This window comes from Squalius cephalus (assembly GCF_949319135.1).
Source record: "Squalius cephalus genome assembly, chromosome: 4".
Classification (NCBI taxonomy): Eukaryota; Metazoa; Chordata; class Actinopteri; order Cypriniformes; family Leuciscidae; genus Squalius; species Squalius cephalus.
The window spans coordinates 19,298,095-19,317,766 of record NC_137125.1 but is presented as its reverse complement, the minus strand read 5'-3'; positions in this window follow the sequence as shown (position 1 = coordinate 19,317,766).

Below are 19,672 nucleotides of genomic sequence, written 5' to 3'. Positions count from 1 at the left end.
AGTCATAAACATGGAAAATCCATCAACAAAGGACCTCATGCTTGCCATAACCTCATTCAAACAAGACTTTAACACAAAAATTGACGGTGTACTGACGGAAATAAGAATTGTCCAAACGGACATGAAAGACTGTAGTGGGCGTATCATGGAGGCCGAAATGCGGATATCTACGGCAGAAGATGACATACAAACCCTGAAAGAAACTATCGAAAAACTTGAGAGCAAGACAAAAAACCTCAATAACAAAGTCGAAGACTTAGAAGGGAGGAGTAGACGTAATAACCTGCGTGTACTGGGCATACCCGAGAAAGTAGAAGGCAATGATACCTGCTCCTTTATGGAAAAATGGATAGCGGATACTCTGAAGATAACGCCGCCGGTTTTGGAGAGAGCGCACCGGATAACAGCGGGCCAAAGTTCCACTACGTATCCGAGAACTATCATCATCAAGTGTTTAAACTACAAGGACAGAGAAAATATCTTGAAAGCTGCGCGGATACAGAAAGAGGTGATGTACCAAAACAGCAAAATAAGATTTCTTCCTGACCTGCCAACGGAGGTGTATAAGCAACAGAGGAGCTACGACGGCGTGAGGAAGCAGTTACGGGAACTCGGTCTGGACAAGCACCGGGTAATATACCCCGCACGGCTCCTGTTGACCAACGATGACCGCACTGTCGTCTTCAATACACCAGCGGACGTGAACAAGTACATCAAGAAACTGGAGCCAGTGACTGAGTGTGACTTGATGAGAACTCTTATTGAACTTAAAATCTCTTTAGATGTGGCTGCTGGAAACTAAGAGGTATGTAGGGCCTAATTCTGATGGAAACGTGACATTGTACTACTTACAGACTTGATTCTCTTAAAATACTAATATAAAGTATTAATAAGCCCTGTTTAAAGATATATTTTCTTTTGTTTTGTTTTCTTTTGGTTTCTTCTTAAAGTGCAATTAGGTGCTTCTTACGTGAGTGCTGAAAAGTACGTGCATGTAGTATGACACATTTTATTTTCAGTTGTTAGATAAACTATCTTATCTGGATTATTTTTTCTACATAGACAAGCAATTGAGCTGAGTTTTGGTTTACAGGAGAATAGTTCCTCAGTATAGTGTGGACCTATTCCCGATAATGGAGGGAAGTTACTTAGGGGTTTGGGGGAGCCTGTATGTTCTAGTGAGTCAGGCCTGGGTTCTGGGTGGGTCGCTCTCTTCCTTTTCTTTTTGGGTTTTATTTCAAATGGTACCCTTTATAGGTTTTTATTGCTATTCTTGCACTAAGGTAATTTACCTCTCTTTATGTTAATTATGACATTATAACAAATGACAGATGTTTTGGTTGAATGTGTATCTTGGAATTGTAGAGGCCTACGTAAACTTACTAAAATAAAACAAGTAATGGGTAGAATAAAACAGCTAAGAGCCAAAATTGTGTTCCTGCAGGAAACACGTTAGATCATGAGATAATAAAAAATTAAGCGTAGATGGCCAGGTCAGGTAATGTCTTCAGCTTACTATTCGAATTCCAGAGGAGTTATAACTATGATACATAAGTCTATTCCTTTGCGCATTGATAAAATAACTAAAGACCCCAAAGGTAGATTTTTGATTGTACAGGGAAACATTCGATCAACTCGGATTAATCTGGTTAATGTATATGGACCTAACGATGATAACGCAGATTTTTATAGTGATTTATTTTTGAGAATCTCCACGATGCCCGGAAAACACATTGTGGCAGGTGATTTCAATTGTGTTTTGCAGCCCAGTAAGGACCAGTCATCTGGTATTGATAACACCCATGTAAGGTCTAGAAAAACTTTACAACATTTTATAAAGGAACTTAACCTGGTGGATATACAGATGGTGGACAACCAGAATGCCTATTACCGCCGCGCCAGCCGCTGCGGCGAAATCACCGCGGCGAAAATAAACCAGCCGCATTTCAAAGTCGTTCCCGAAATGACCGCCAGGTGGCGCAAAGGGACATTGTGCAAAACAGCAGCAATTGCCGTATTTTAAAATGTAAGTGGGTTAAATATAAAACCCTAAGCCTAATAGGCATATTTTTCATATATATATAAATAGGCCTATTAGGCTACAACAGAATAGAACCAAAGATAGAATAAATTTTAGAACTGAAAAAATAGAATCAAAAGTTAAAAATAGAGACGATATTAGGAGCAATGACGCTGAATATTTTTACTATTCTATTGAGGAATTAGATAAATGAAGAGCTCTCGTGAGCGATACAATTGCATAGTAATTTATAGTGATTTCAAAAGCAGTCCTTAAAAAAAAATACATGGAGTAGTGTGGCATAATTTATGAGAGATTACGCGGAACGCGTTTTAGTTAAGATCCTGGTTTCAATGCCCTTAATGTATATAGGCTAGGCTACTGCTTTAAAAAAATGTCACAACGCGTTTTGAGATTGTTTTGAATTAAACATTGAATTTAAAATGTAGTGTTTTGGCACACCAGGCCGAGTGGCGTTAGGCATTGTTCAAAAATCAGGTTTTATTCTGGCATGTTGAATTGGCGTTAGATTTTTTTATTTTTTATTTATTAGATTTAGATTTTAGATTTCGTTAGATTTATTTTTCTCATAACAGCTAAAATAACTAATATATGCCTTGTCTTAATATAACCTACTTAATATAGGCAATCGGCATATAATAGCCTATATAATAAATTAGCAAAACTTGGCCACTAAATATTTAATTTTCAATTATTTTAATTATCACAATTAAAGTTTTAATTTTATTAAATTGAACAAGCGCAACAATCAGCATTTAATCAAATATTCTAAAAGATGTATTATTAATAATAATGTTATTTCAACATAATATTTCGTTTTTTCGACATAATGTGTGCGTGCAACAAGCAAGATGTGTATTTGTAAATCCGGTGATGCGTGCATGGGTTTTTATCAATAAACTAGTGTAAGATATTTGTAATTTGTAGTGATTACAATTTAGCTCAAAGGAATTATTAATTAATTTATAGGGAATTCAAAAGAGTCACTTATTACAACCGAGCAAATGACTCGTTCGCGGTTCATTTAAACTGGCTGTAATTATCAACTCTGCAACGGATATAAATATCCGAACTATAGTGAAACACTATATAGTTAGCAAGGTAACTTAGATCAGAAGTTTAAGACATTAAATTTGTAAGCACAATAACACAAGTAATATTTCTCTTTAAAATACAAACAAGACTTTATTGATTATTCTAACACATACAACTAATATCTAACACAGACACACACATTCATACGCGTTGCAGAAAGAAAGATAAAGAAAGATTAAGTTTTAAGAGTGAGTTTAAGAGTGAGATGATGTAATCCCAAGTTTCTATGCACTTATAAAACACAACCTGAATGAACCATCAATCATTAGTTTAACCCTTTTATCGTTTCCTAGGTTATTAAATCTGTATCAAATACACCAGTTCAGTTTAAGAGTCTGGAGGCAGTACTTGCTTGTCTTTGCTTTTGGGGATTCCCTTTTGTTGCGTGTAAAGGGTTTTCCCGGTCCGTTCGTTGGCTGGTCTCTGCGTGCCTGATGTCTGGGTCACGTGGTCAGTCACGTGGCGTGCTGGCGGAATGAAAGTCTTTGTTTGAAGCTGGCTTTGCAGAAGAAACGTGGCTCGAAACCTTGTCGCAAAACTTAACATAGAACCGAGACTCACAACGGAAAAGAAAGGAAACTAAGAAAAGAAAGGAAATTGAGAAGAGTAGATGATGGCTTGAATGAAGCTGTTTAACCCATGTTCTTCAGATCTTGATTTGGGTTATTTCGTCTGCGCGTTTTACATGGTTACTTGTCTGTCTTAGATCTTCATCTCCCGCTGCATTTTTGGTTCTGCACTAAAACTCTAAACTTTTGTTCTGGTGTTAAGATTTTAAACTCAAATGTCCGCCCAGCCTCCTGGATCAGTTCTAACCAATTAGACACTGTCTTTATTTAGGAGGTGGCGTTCTCTTCACTTCTTATCATAAATCAAGCTTATCTGTGCTCTCCTTACTCTCTAAGCTCTAGCAAAGAGTACAGAGGTCACAGCTAAGACATTATTACTATTATAAGAATCCGAAACATTTTCCACAGATTTCAATCAAGCCATCCTTTGAATTAAGAACATACGATCATATTGATATGAAACACAACACATTTTCATTCAAACATCTTACAATTATAACAGTTACATGAATTGTATGGCATCTAAGCATATCAGATACACCCATCTATTGTAGGAACAATATAGAATCATGTCGTTGCATGATGCTTGATCTATAAGTCCATTGAAAATTGTTCTTGAATGATTTTATTTATGTTATAGGTAAAATCTCAGCTCTGTGGTTTGAAACGATTTTACACCCTGAGGTCTATCAGAGGTCCTTAAGGAGGGGGGAGTCTGGAATGTTGTGGGCTCGAGCAGCTTCTGCTGTTATCTTGATCGGGCTGAATTGTGCTATCTCTGAGCCAATCATTCTTTTCCAAGCTATCTTACATTGACCAGTTCTTCCTTTAGTTGGGCTCATCTTCTTTGAAGCTTGCATGGCCATAAAGTTCTTAGCTGGGGGTTTTCGTTGGTCAGCGGAGACTGGCTGGCTGGAGCCTTCTTTTATGGCTCTGGGGTTGGTGATTTGGTGTCTGGAATGTTCAGTTCCCTTTCGTGGTCACTCCGAGTTACGTCGGATGACGACGATTGGGGTTTCGCTTAGAAAGCCTCTCACCTTCGAGTATATAAAACGAGCCAATGGCAATGAAATGCCATGGGTCTGCGGAATTTGCATAGCGTATCTCCGCCCACCGCAGGGGGTATATAAGGAAGTACGCTGCAATATGCAGATATGTTTTCGCTTCGGAGCCAAGTTCAGTACTTCACTCCACAAGCCTTTTGAGTGTCATCTCAAATCTCTTTGAGACGAGCGGCTCTTCAGTGTGTTTGTGTGACGGCGCTTTCCAGCGAGATCGCATTTCCTGCTGCTGATTTGTGCAGTAATCTGCCGACAGTGAGTGTGTTTCTCCCTGGGCGCTTCAGCACTCTGCTGAGCTTTTCCACTCTCTAAAAGAGCTGCACGCGGCACGTCTTTTTCAAGACGGTTCGCCCGTGTATTTTCTGGATGTGTGTGCGCACTGTGCGGTCATCTGCCTAACGGTCGCGAGTGCTGTTTTGCGTGTTGGGCTTAATCACGCTTGGCAGCGCTCGTTGATGAGTCATGTTTTCATTGCGGGAACATGACCATCGCGATGTTTATAGATCAAGACTCAATGATCTCCATGTGAGTAGAGTCCCCTCTGCCACACCCCAATTTATCTCTTCCTCGAGAAGGGATACTTTGGCTGGTGGCCAGGGTGATCTGAGGGTTTGGTGTGGCACAACAACCGACGAGTCAATTCCTCGGGCCACACCCCCCTCCACATCGCAGACCATGCACTCACAGCATCACAAGGCGGGCTTGATTCCTCTGGAAATGAAGTTTCGACTGCGTTGCCTCCCACGGGAGTGCCATCGTTGCCGGGACCGATCCAGAGCTGTCAGCCATGCTTTCCCGGGCAGCTGAAAGCATCGGCTGGAGTGGCCCCGCCCTCCCCCCCGAGCGCTGTAAGCTTCTCCCGGACGTGCATCAGGACGCCTGCGCTGCGCGAGACTCCACGTGACTTTCGCGGCTCGCGGGTGTCCTCCGCCTTCGCTGCTTTTGATCGCACGGTGATCATGGTCTGTATGTTCCCTGTCACTATCGTGGCACGGTCATGCAGTACTGTGTGTCGCCTGCGCCTTCGATGCAGTGCTGTCCCGGGAGTTCTGTCGAACCGGCCGCAGTGGAACGCTAGTCCTTCCCTGGCCAACCCTGGCAGAACGCGGAAAATTTTAACCACACCCCTATGCTGGGACGCTATGCCTCCCATGCCCGGCCTGGTTGTTCCGCCGCGCACACTACTGACCTCGCTCTCGGGCGACATCGGTACCTGCGTGATCCTGGGTCAGGTGATGTCCACTATGTGGTCCAGACATGGGCTTAGCCAGGTTGATGTGGTAGGGTCTGAGAATTAATTTTCTCAGCTCCCCCATGTCCCAGGCTGAGCTCTTTGGCGGTGTGGCTTCGGCCACCTGAAGCAGACTCAGGTTCTGTACCGATGGTCATCCATCCGTGCGGTCTCCTTAGTCTTCTTCCCGCCAAGGCCCCCTCCATGCGGCTGCTCCCCTCGGGCCTTCACCAGCTCTGAGTAGGAGGAAGTCGCAGGAGGGTGGCGCTGCCCGTCTCCGCCCCTTAGACTGCCACGTCAGCCTAAGCAGCACCCTTGAGGCGGGCAGCCTGGTCGGCGGTGTGGTTGAGGACTGCGCCCAACAGTCTTCGATCACTCCAGAAGCGGACTGAGGCTATGCACTGACGGTCATACGTTGGTGTGGTCTGCTTAGTCCGCTTCCCGCCGACGCCACCTCCATGCGGCTCCTTCCCTCGAGCCTTCACCGGTCCGAGCACGAGGAGGTCGCTGGAGGCTGGCACCGCCTGTCTCTGCCCCTTAGCCGGCTAACACCTGGCTAAGCAGCACTCCTGAGATGGGCAGCTTGGAGTTAGGGCTCAGTTCTTCGGGGAGTTGGGAGCAGGACCACTCCTTCCCCCAGTGTAGGGCTGGGGGAGAATCTTGTTCTAAAATAACTGATGCTCTTTCTCTGAGCTTTAAGAGGCAGTGGATGACAGCACGCGCCGCCCACGGGCCACGCTCCTCTCATCCCCCCTCTGTCGCCAGACCCCTGCCAGAGCACGCCCCCGTGGGACGCGCGCCCTCCCCTGGCCTCCTCTGGCAGGATGCGGTTTATGACCGTGCCCCCGCACAGGGCCGCTATGCCACCCTCGCCGGTGCCGGTCATTCCGCCTCGCTGCCCCACCGACGGTACGTCTGTGGTTCGTATGACCCCGCTGGTGTACTTTCTGGAGGCCTGGCTAGAGCTTCCCAGACTGTCCCGCTGGGTCGCGAGAACCATTAGATTCGGCTACGCGATTCAGTTCGTGATATCTCCTCCCCGCTTCAGGGGAGTCCGCTTCACTATGGTCGAGGGCAATGCCCCTGTCATGAGAGCGGAGGTTGCCACCCTACTGGCGAAGGGTGCGATCGAGATTGTCCCTCCAGCCGAGATGAAGTCCGGCTTCTACAGCCCTTACTTCATTGTACCCAAGAAGTCCGGTGGGTTACGGCCAATCCTCGACCTGCGCGTCTTGAACCGCTCCCTTCACAGGCTGCCGTTCAAGATGCTAACGGCCAAACACATCCTCCAGTGTGTACGGCCGCAGGATTGGTTTGCAGCGATCGACCTGAAGGACGCCTACTTCCATGTCTCCATTTTACCTCGATACAGACGGTTTCTACGGTTTGCTTTCGAGGGGCAGGCATACCAGTACGCGGTTCTCCCTTTCGGGCTAGCCCTGTCTCCTCGCGTCTTTACGAAGGTCGTCGAGGCAGCCCTTGTTCCCCTCCGGGAACACGGGGTTCGCATCCTGAACTATCTCGACGACTGGCTAATCCTAGCTCACTCTCGAGGCCAGGTTTGCGAACACAGGGACCTAGTGCTCCGGCACCTAGCTCGTCTGGGCCTTCGGGTCAACTGGGAGAAGAGCAAACTCTGCCCCGTGCAGAGGATCTCTTTTCTCGGTATGGAGATCGACTCGGTCGCCATGTGCGCGCAGCTTACGAGCGAGCGCGCGCAGTCACTGCTGACTTGTCTTCGCCAATTCGAGGGCAAGAGTGCGGTTCCACTGAAACTATTTCAGAGGCTCCTGGGGCATATGGCATCCGCAGCCGCAGTAACGCCGCTGGGATTGCTTCATATGAGACCGCTTCAGCTTTGGCTTCGCGATCGAGTCCCGAGGTGGGCATGGCAACACGGCACGCTTCGAGTCCCAGTGACTCCAGCCTGCCGTCAGACCTTCACCCCGTGGACGAACCTCAAGTTTCTACGGGCCGGAGGGCCCTTAGAACGAGTTTCCCGGCATGTTGTTGTATCAACAGATGCCTCCACCACGGGCTGGGGCGCCATGTGCAATGGTCATGCTGCCGCGGGCTCCTGGATAGGACCCCAGCGCCTTTGGCATGTCAATTGCCTCGAGTTGCTGGCTGTGCGTCTCGCCCTGCACCGCTTCCGTGCGCTGCTCAGGGGTCAGCACGTACTAGTCCGATCAGACAATACCGCGACAGTAGCGTACATCAACCATCAAGGTGGTCTACGCTCCAGCCGTATGTCGCAACTCGCTCGCCACCTCCTCATATGGAGTCAGAAGCATCTGAGGTCGCTTCGAGCCATTTATATCCCGGGACACCTGAACCAGGCGGCCGACGAGCTGTCTCGAGTTCGGCCTCTCGCTGGAGAATGGCGGCTCCATCCCCAGACGGTCCAGCTGATTTGGGATCAGTTCGGCGATGCACAGGTAGACCTGTTTGCCTCCCACGACTCGTCCCATTGCGACCTGTTTTATTCCCTGACCGAGGGCACGCTCGGCACGGATGCACTGGCGCACAGCTGGCCGCGGGGCCTACACAAGTATGCGTTTCCCCCAGTGAGCCTTCTTGCGCATACCTTGCGCAAGATCAGGGAGGACGAGGAGCAGGTCATTTTGGTTGCCCTGTATTGGCACAACCGGACCTGGTTCTCCGAACTAGTACTCCTCGCGACAGCACCTCCCTGGCCAATTCCTCTGAGGAAGGACCTCCTTTCTCAGGGACGGGGCACCCTTTGGCACCCTCATCCCGATCTTTGGAACCTCCACGTGTGGCTCCTGGACGGGACGAGGCAGGTTTGAGTACCCTACCACCTGCGGTGGTGGCTACCATCACTTCTGCTAGAGCACCGTCCACGAGACATGCCTATGCGTTGAAGTGGAACCTCTTCGTCAACTGGTGTTCTTCTAAACGAAGAACCCACGAAATGCCCGATCAGTGTCGTGCTTTCCTTCCTGCAAGAAGGGTTGGAGCGAAGGCTGTCTCCCTCCACCCTGAAAGTGTATGTTGCCGCCATTGCCGCACATCACGAAGCAGTTGATGGTAAGTCTTTGGGGAAGCACGACCTGATCGTCAGGTTCCTGAGGGGAGCGAGGAGACTAAATCCTCCTCGTCCTCCCCTCGTACCTTCTTGGGACCTCTCAGTGGTTCTAACTGCCCTGCAGAGTGCTCCATTTGAGCCTTTACAGTCAGCAGAGCTTAAGTTCCTGTCTATGTAGACAGCGCTCCTGGTTGCATTGGCCTCCATCAAGAGGGTAGGGGACCTGCAGGCAATTTTGGTTGACGAAGCGTGCCTGGAATTCGGGCCGGCTAACTCTCACGTGATGCTGAGACCCCGGCTTGGATACGTGCCCAAGGTTCCTACCACACCCTTTCGAGACCAGGTAGTGAACCTGCAAGCGCTGCCCTTGGAGGAGGCAGACCCAGCCTTGGCACTGCTCTGTCCAGTACGCGCCCTTCGTGCTTACGTAGACAGAACGCGGTGTTTCAGGACCTCAGACCAGCTCTTTGTCTGTTATGGTGGGAAGCTGAAGGGAAAGGCTCTCTCAAAGCAAAGGTTATCTCATTGGATAGTGGATACCATTGCTTTGGCATACCAGCAGCAAGGTCGTCAATGCCCCCTTGGTGTGAAAGCCCACTCCACTCGTAGTGTGGCTTCTTCTTGGGCTCTAGCGCATGGCACCTCGCTAACAGACATTTGTAGAGCTGCAGGCTGGGCGACACCCAACACATTCGCTAGATTCTATAATCTCCGAGTAGAGCCAGTTTCTTCTCATGTACTCGCTTCAACCAGCCGGTACTAGATTCTGCTCAGGTGTCTTCGCTTGCTCGCCATTCCTCTCCACGGACGGGATACGTGCGATCATCTTCTCAGGTGAGTCTGATAAGCTCTGAGTTCCTCCAGCACTGGTTACGTCAACGCCTGAGTTATGCCAATCTGCCATAACACAGCTCTTGCGCTTGACTAGGTGCCTCCATGTGCATGGTCCCCCCTTTGGGCGACCCCCACATGTGTATTCCACTGTAAGTCTCTTTTGAGCGTGTGTCTTTCCCTTGGCAAGCCACCTTGCCACCCCTGGGGTTTAAATATTCCACCTGCGGCTGGACACCTCAGTGATACCCCATATGCATCCCTCTGGGTCATATGTGTCTCAAGTCCCCCCCTTAATGGTTGGGCATAATTGCATATTTCTCCTGAGATATGCTTCCCAGTGTACCTTGGTATTCCTGTGTTAAGTAGGACTCCTTCGTTCGTGCTATTCTCACAACAGGGAGCTCAGACTTACGCAGGGCACTGGATGACAGCCGAGGTGGCGTGATTAGACTGGAACCCCAATCGTCGTCATCCGACGTAACTCGGAGTGACCACGAAAGGGAACGTCTCGGTTACGGATGTAACCCTCGTTCCCTGAGTAGGGAACGGAGACGTTACGTCTTCCTGCCACTTCCGCTGTATCGCTGAAAAACGCCTGAGTTCAGTCTCGGCTCCTCAGCGAAGACATATCTGCATATTGCAGCGTACTTCCTTATATACCCCCTGCGGTGGGCGGAGATACGCTATGCAAATTCCGCAGACCCATGGCATTTCATTGCCATTGGCTCGTTTTATATACTCGAAGGTGAGAGGCTTTCTAAGCGAAACCCCAATCGTCGTAGTGTTTTCGCGTAGCGCGTCTGTGTTGCACGTCATCACGCATCACACACATGACCTGCTTCGGCCAATTGTGAGCCTACGTGGTGACGTGCAACACAGACGCGCTACGCAAAAACACTACGAGGCCCAGAGAGAAGGAATTGAATAGTGGAATAAAGTCGGTATTTTTGTTTGTTTTTGCGCACAAAAAGTATTCTCGTCGCTTGATATACTTAAGATTGAGCCACTGGAGTCACTTGGACTATTTTAACGATGTTTTTAATAACTATTCTGGGTCGGCGAGTTTCGGTCACTCTGGAAGCCTATGGAAGAGTCAGAATTCTGTCAGATTTCATCAAAAATATCTTAATTTGTGTTCCGAAGATGAACGAAAGACTTACATGGTTGGAACAACATGAGGGTGAGTAATTACTGACAGAATTTTCATTTTTGGGTGAACTAACCCTTTAAATAACCTGCGTTCGCAGCAAGCACAAGTTGTGATTTTTGCTGTGCACTTGCATATTAGTGTCAGCTGGGAAGGAAATATAGAGACCAGACCTCTTGGAACTTTAATTTAATACATAGCGTTGGTAAAGCATACTGAAATTACATTCCTACAAATTTATTAGGCCCTACTGAAAATAAATGTATCGAATTTAAGTAAAGTAGCCTAAATGTTAAGACTGTAAGCCCTTTGCTTTTTTATGTAGCCTATAAAGGACTCTTATAGCCGACTTTGTGTTAATGTAATTTGTAGAGGATTTTTTTAACTCAAACATTAACACTGAAATAAATGAAACTAAATTATTGTAAATTTTTTGGCACACCACGACGAGTGGCGCTATGCATTGTTCTAAAGCCAGGTTTTATTCTGGCATGTTGAATTAGTGTTCGACAAACGCGAAACACACACTGGAACACACACCATGTCGCAACGAGTGAATCGTGGCCGAGTGGTTGAACTTACGTTACGATCATTTAGATGACACGGGTTCGAATCCCGAACTAACTTGGACTACTGATATTTTTATATTAGCCTATTAATGCATTTTATAGTCTATTGTTGATGCAGAGAGATTTGTCTAGTTCTAAAACATAGTTTTTTTGCTTATAGCCTATTTACAAAATAAAATCACCATGCATTTCCATTTTAGACTAAGGAACAAATATTATACAATGACTTTACTTCTGTAGCCTATAATAATTCCAATCGTAATTTCAAAAGCAGTTCTGTTAAAAAAAATGTATGACGTTTAAACGACAAACAATAAAATCAGAACCAGTATTCTGTTGCGTTCATGGTTTCAGTGGCAGTAATGCATCCACGGCTTTTCAAAATGTCACAAAGCGTTTTGAGATTGTTTTGAATGAAATATTGAAGTTTATAATTAAGTGTTTTGGCACATCACGACGAGTGGCAAACTCTTTGTTTTGTTTTGCAAACTCAGCTAGCCTGTGGGGGGTTTGGAGAAGGCAATAGTTGCTTTATCGTGGGGGTGCAGGACAGAGGTGTTAATGTTCCGTCTTTCATATGGAGAGTGTCGGAGCCAGCCTGATGAGCAGGCAAAGGCTAAATTCTTCTAAGGATTAATCTCAAAATCTCCAAAAGTCCATAGCCTATGTACAGTAGGCCCTATATCTTATTAAATTATATATTGTAGTTTTATTGATTGTATTTAAAGGTTTTCCACACACAATTTCAATTTAGCAGATACAGAGCTCTTTAATTCGCGACCCACCTCGTTTTATTGTAAGGTGAATTCAGCAAAGCATGTTGTATCTTTGAAGGAACAAAAGCTATTTGTTACAGTTTTTTCTTTCGTGATTTGTGTGGATGACACACAGCGACATATACAGTATTATCAGCTGTATGGTGTTTTTACGCTGAAATGCTTAATTTCGAGAAAGACCTGCCGCGCGCAGTGAGGGAGACCAAACTTACTAAAAAATTATCCAGCGCGAGAGAGGCAAAGAAAAACGCCTGTTCTTAATTTATGTTGCTTTGAACTTTTTTCGTTTTGTACCGTTTTAATTTTTTTAATTTAGCTGCAATTTCTTTGACAGTAGAAATTTAAAATGTTGCAAGAATAAGATTCTGTGTTTCTTATTTTGCATCACAAAGGGAAGTGTCTGTCCCGACACTTTATTCATACCTTGAAATGTGCGATGGGTTTTCAAACTAAATTTTTTTTTTTTTCTTTTACATTTTCATTGTTTATTTTGTAATTGAAAGCAATACTGTAGGCCTATTGAAAGTATTTTTCTGATTTGTTCGATCTGTTTTGAAAAATGTCTTCCGTTGCTATGGCCGGGTATCACTGGCAGTCATCTCAATCTCGTGAATGATTCACACACACAAAAAAAAAATTTAGCAGATTAAAGACGAGCTTCATCATCTTCATTTTCTGGTGCAGCAAATTTATGTTGTAATGTACAATTGATAATTAAACAAGACAATTGACTTTAATAAACAGATGCATATTTAAGCATCAAGAACGGAAAAACATAAACACTGTCGGCTACACTGAGATTCGATCTCAGATCGTTTGAAGCTCCGAGAGACTATTGTTAATGCATTGACCACAGAGCTATAGTCTCAATAGCCTAGGTCTACTACTGTTTGTTAGGGATTTGAACCGATTTGAATTCGGCCACGAATTTGTTTTGTTTTATTTTGTTTTAAATGTATTTGTACATATTTTGCTTTCGTTAATGTTAACCAATTCTGTTGTAGCATAATAGGCCTATATTTTTTCCCTAAAAGTTTGTTTTATTCTCTGCTTTATTTGTTTATATTTTTACATATTCAATAAGTCTCATTTTTGTTCAAATGATGAAAAAAGTTTTTTTTTTTTTTTTTTTTTACAAGATCTTGCGCCATGTTTTTATATTTTTAAAAAAAATTTTTTTTTTTTTAAATAAACAGATAGGAAACTTACCTTTTAAAATGCCGCAGTTGCTGCTGTTTTGCCCTGTCACTTGCGCCACCCGGTATAGCCTAGTCATTTCGCGAACGACTTTGAAATTCGACTGGTTTATTTTTGCTGCGGCAGTAATAGGCATTGTGGTTGATTATTTATTAAATAATGCTTAAACCGACTAACATCGGTTAGTAACTGCAAGTCCTGAAAATGTTTTAATTTTACGGTAAATTATTTTAATTTATTTCACTGTTATGTTTCAGTTAATAAATCTACAAACACATTAAAATAACACGAAGTAAATGACAAGTAACCTATTGACATAGCCTTTCTAAATTATAGAAAAACTGGGCACACAATGTTAACGTGTGTCTACTTTGTTTAAATTTAATGAATTTGAATTCGTTTAACCACAATATTTATCTTAAATTTATCTGTGGCCTCAGCTCAGATTACTGCCGCGGCAGATTACGTCATAAAGAGAATAAACTGACACTTTTCAAAGTCTGTGATTACAGCGCCACTCAGCGGTAAAAGGCAGCAAATACACATCCCAATTTTGCCGCCGCGGGAACGGCGGCGGTAAAAGTCTCATTCTGGTTGTCCACCATCTGTATGGAGGGCTCAAAACCCAATAAAAAGGCAATATTCATGTTGGTCGAGTACTTCTAAAGGATACTCAAGAATAGATTACTTTCTGATATCAGCTGAACTAATTTCATGTATCAGAAATTGTCAATATAGTAGCATTCTTATTTCAGACCATGCTCTTGTATCTTTGACATACGTTGAACCAAAGTTTACTCATAATCGTACTAAATGGAGATTTCAAATACACTGGATGCAAGACAAAAGATTTCTTGAGTTCTTAGGGGAACAAATTGATTACCATTTTGAACATAACACCACCCAAACATCAGCTATAATCAGATGGGAAGCCTTTAAGGCCTTTATACGAGGACAAATTATAAGCTATACGAGTAGGAAGACAAAAGAGAAACAGGAGAAATTTAAAACACTTGAAACAAAAATTCGCTTACTCGAGGAAAAAAGTTTACAAGCAGGCCAAAATACTGATAATGTTTTAAAAGAATTGCTATTGTTAAGAACCCAATATAATGAAAAAACACATGAAAAAGCAGCGGCCAATTTATTAAGATTAAAGCAGCAATTTTACGATCAGGGAGAAAAACCAGGCAGACTTCTTGCTTGGCGTATAAAACAACAGGAATCAGAAAGAGCAATTACTAGTATTGAAGATGAAAATGGAAATATGACTGTAGATCCGATGGAAATTAATAAAGCGTTTAGAAATTTCTACGAAAAGCTATATTGCTCTGAATATAAGGCCACGACTGATGCCCACTCCGCGTTTTTTTATAATCTCAACATTCCTAAAATATCTGAGGAACTTAAAATTAAATTAGATGGTGAGATTACGGCAGATGAAATTATGGAGGCTATAAATACATTAAAAGGTGGTAAAACAGCAGGACCTGATGGCCTGCCCATCGACCTATTTAAATATTTCAGTGATAAAATCCCAGCCAGCAATGACATGTAGGGCCCAGATGAGGGCTTCATGGGCGGCAAATGTGGGCCCCATTATGGGCTTGCACCCGGGATCCACATTGGGGCAAGCCGTGGAAGCCCAGACGTACTAAAAGTGGGACCTGTAAGGGTACTGCATGGGTCTTAATTGGGCAATTCATGTCAGACCCATTTGGGCCCCACCTGCCCAAATTGGTCTAAAGTGGGCTTGCACCCGGGATCCAACCATGGCTACCCAGATGGGCTTTAAATGGGCTCTGTAAGAGTCTTATGTGGGTCCTAACTGGGCAATTCATGCCAGATCCATTGGGGCCCCACCTGCCCAAAGGGGTTTAAAGTGGGTTTGCACCCAGGATCCAGCTGTGGATGCCCAGATGGGCTTTAAAAGGGATCTATAAGGGTGTTATGTTGGATCTTAACCGGGCAATTCATGACAGACCCATTTGGGCCCCACCTGCTTAAAGGGCGTTTAAAATGGGCTTGCACCCGGGATCCACACGGGGGCCAGCCATGGATGCCCAGATGGGTTTTAAGTGGGACCTGTAAGGGTCTTATGTGGGTCTTAACTGGGTAATTCATGTCAGACCCATTTGGGCCCCACCTGCCTAAAGGGGTTTAAAGTGGGCTTGCACCAGGATTCAACCGTGAATGCCCCTATGGGCTTAAAGTGGGCTCTGTAAGGATCTTATGTGGGTCCTAACTGGGCAATTCATGCAAGGCCTATCTAAGCCCAACCATGCCAAATGGTTTAAAGGAGAACTCCGGTCAATTTTAACATTGAGCTCATTTTTTTTGTAAATTTGGAGTGCTGTCAGTACAGAGAACAACGACAAAAATCGGTGTTGCCTACACCGAGTTATCCTCTTTTTAAAATTTGCACCCTGTTGACTTCAATGGGGCAAGTTTTAAACCTGCTTTTTGCCTCTTAACATCCTTGATGTGTCATTACAAGTGCACAGGTCATGTGAGTGATTCCTTCAGAGTGAACACGGGTGAGTCTGACTGCAGTAGATGTGAAAGATATGAATAAAAGTGATGTTATTTCAGCCAGCGCACATACCTGTATTTACATCCTGTTTTCGGTCAAAGTCCATAGTAATCGATTGTCGAGTTCACGCGCATTGGTTAAGTACCTATGATCATGCGCGTGAACTCGACAATCGATTACTATGGACTTTGACCGAAAACAGGATGTAAATACAGGTATGAGCGCTGGCTAAATAAATCTCATTTTTATCCATATCTTTCACATCTACTGCAGTCAGATTCACCGTGTTCACTCTGAAGGAATCACTCACATGACCTGTGCACTTGTAATGACATATCAAGGATGTTAAGAGGCTAAAAGCAGGTTTAAAACTTGCCCCATTGAAGTCAACTGGGTGCAAATTTTAAAAAGAGGATAACACGGTGTAGGCAACACCGATTTTTGTCGTTGTTCTCTGTATTGACAGCACTCCAAATGTACAAAAAAATTAGCTCAATGTTAAAATTGACCGGAGTTCTCCTTTAAGGAAACAATCTAAGAAAAACTAAAAACGAAGAATGAATATAAGTCCAAGATAAATACAAGACACTTGATGCTTTGAACTGCAAGAAATATATTGTTAAATTGAACAACAAAAATGATCTTTAAAAAACAATTTAAATGTCACAATGTAACGGGTACCGTAGCAACGGCACCGTGGATAACAGATTAATTCCTGTAAAAGAGGAGAGAAACGAGGAGACAGTGTTATCAGTTTCGAGCTCTCTGCAGTAATTTATTTTCTGAATTTTCTTCAGCAATCACATCTCTATTGTTAAGTATCATTGTATGTTTCACATATTACATGTTCAGTGTCTTTTTAACATTACAATTAATTTTCAGTGTCCATGTCAATGCAAAATCCATATTAAAATAAACCTCTTTCCACCAAATGCATGTTCACTTACTCTTCATGCTTGTATTTTATACTATTTATCAAAATGAAATGTAAAGACAATGGTAATATTCACCAGCTTTTTTTTAGATACTTAGAATCTTCCATTCACAGTATTTTATCAGTATCGTGTTAATACAGTACTGCAAAATCATGCTCAGAACTCATAAAGTGCTTAAAGTGTAACTTTTAACCTCATTTTAAACTGTAAACATTTTTGTATAAACTCATTGAGCAAAAAAACATTTCCAACAGATGGTGGGAAACTGACATACAGTGAGCTAAACATATCTGTTAACATTACAAGCTCAAAAAAATATCATATACACGGGAAAGTGTGTGTTGAGCTGACTTGCTCTCTAGTAATGTCTCTCAACCGTTACTCTGTAGGACTTTGCCCTCTCGTTTCAACTCATTTCAAACTAAATCAAAAACAGACCCTAACGAAACTCATTTCACTAAAAACAGTTCACTCATATCTCACATACATTTCAGCATAGATAAATGCTACTTCTGAGGTGTTTTTATACATTTACCCACCTGTAAAACAGGAGAGAAACGAGGAGACAGTGTTATCAGTTTCGAGCTCTCTGCAATGAGAAACCCGCAACTCACGCAGCTACAGTAACTCGTCACTCTACACTGCCCCTACTGGCCTGGAGCAAACACTACACAATTCACTTTAAGTCACAAAAATTCACATTAAAAATAAAACAATTGGGATACTTGTTTTTTTTTTTTTTTTTTAAATACAATCACTTGTTTCAAATAAAAGACAATAATTGTGAATATTCTTAAAACACAAATACAACACTTTTGTGGTCGTCACAACAATATACCGGTAAACAAATCAAAAATATATTTAAATTTAAAAAAAAATCTCTGAAAAAAAACAGCTCTCCAAAAAATACATTAATACAAAATTGTTACATCGAACAATAAACATAATCTTTAAAAAACAATTTAAATGTCACAACATACCGGTAAATAAATCAAAAATATATTTTTATATATATTATCCCAGTTCAAACCCATGCCCACTTTGCTCATAAATGTACCATGCAGGACCCATATATGTGTCCCCAGTTCAAACCCATGGCCACTTGGCCCATAAAAATTCTATGCAGGACCCATAAATGTGTTCCCAGATCAAACCCATGCCCACTCGGCCCATGAATATGTCATGCAAGACCCATATATGTGTTCCCAGATCAAACACATGCCCACTTGGCCCATAAATAAACCATGCAGGACCCATATATGTGTTCCCAGTTCAAACCCATGGCCACTTAGCCCATAAAAATTCTATGCAGGACCCATATATGTGTTCCCAGACAGTGGCGGCTCCAGAGATTTTCTGTTGCAGGTGCTATGGGGATGCTCAACACTTAAAAGAAGGTGCTTTGAATTTTGGGGCGTTTCATTTTGGAGGTCGCATTGGACCACCATAATGAAACGCCATCATGAACAACACCATAATGAAAGTATACACATGCGTACATGCCCGCATTAACTGTACTCGTTCTGCGACTATAAGTAGTATATATATATATACTGTATATATATGTAAAAGTATTAAACGCAAGGGATATAAACAGGGACGCAACTACCCAGAGGGGTATGCAGCAACAATTTTGGCAATCATCAATCTGGTGCACTTTGAGAGTTAAAAATTAAAAGCTCCAACCCATATTCAGTGTGCAAATTAAACAAAGAAAAATTCAAACCTCTTTTAGTTACAGTGTCTACATTACACTACTACATAATAATAGTTATAATATTAATCCCATGATAGTAATAGCCATATATTGTAAATGCACTGAAAAATAAAGGAAACTTCCATAATTAATTTTGTACTAATTTATATATTTGAAAGAGTATATTTCTATACTTCACATTAAAGATGTGATTGGGCCAGCCCAGTGTCAATCAAGAAAAGAACCAATGGGCCGCTGAGCTACGTGTTTCATGGGGTGTCAGAAAAAAAAACAACTAACGCTGACTTTTTTTAACCAATGCATTACACCGGCACTAACCCATGCGCCGCCAATTAAGCAAAACAAAACGAATGGGCCGCCGATGTACTAGTTTTATGGGCCGTTAAGACAAAAAAAAAAAGTATGAGATGTATCGGCCCAAAAAGCACGTCGGCCCACCGGGAATCTCCCGGTAGTAGCCTACCGATGGCAAGTAGCCTACATGCCTGGACGTCACACTTTAAATCCTACCTGTTGCTGTAAATAATCCACTTATTTACAGTAGCTGCTGTCACATCAATTGACATGCCATCTCCTTTTCCTCTTTCTTTTTTTATTTTTAGTCCCCGACAGCTTTTTTGCTTTATCCATCTTTTTCGACGACAACTCACTAACGTTACTCGTTCCTGCTCGCTCAGCGCTCATGGCGACCGCGCCCGTGCCCGCCCGCGCGCGTCCGCTCGCGATTTTTAAATGATTATTTAATTCCTATTTTTAACAACATGAAAAAGACTATTCAAACATGACATTAAAATATAAATATAAAAAAATTACAGACATTTCTTGGGGGTGCTGGGCAGGTGCTATGGCTATTATAGGGGGAGCTACAGCACCACCTAGCTCCCCCCTGGCGCCGCCACTGTTCCCAGATCAAACCCA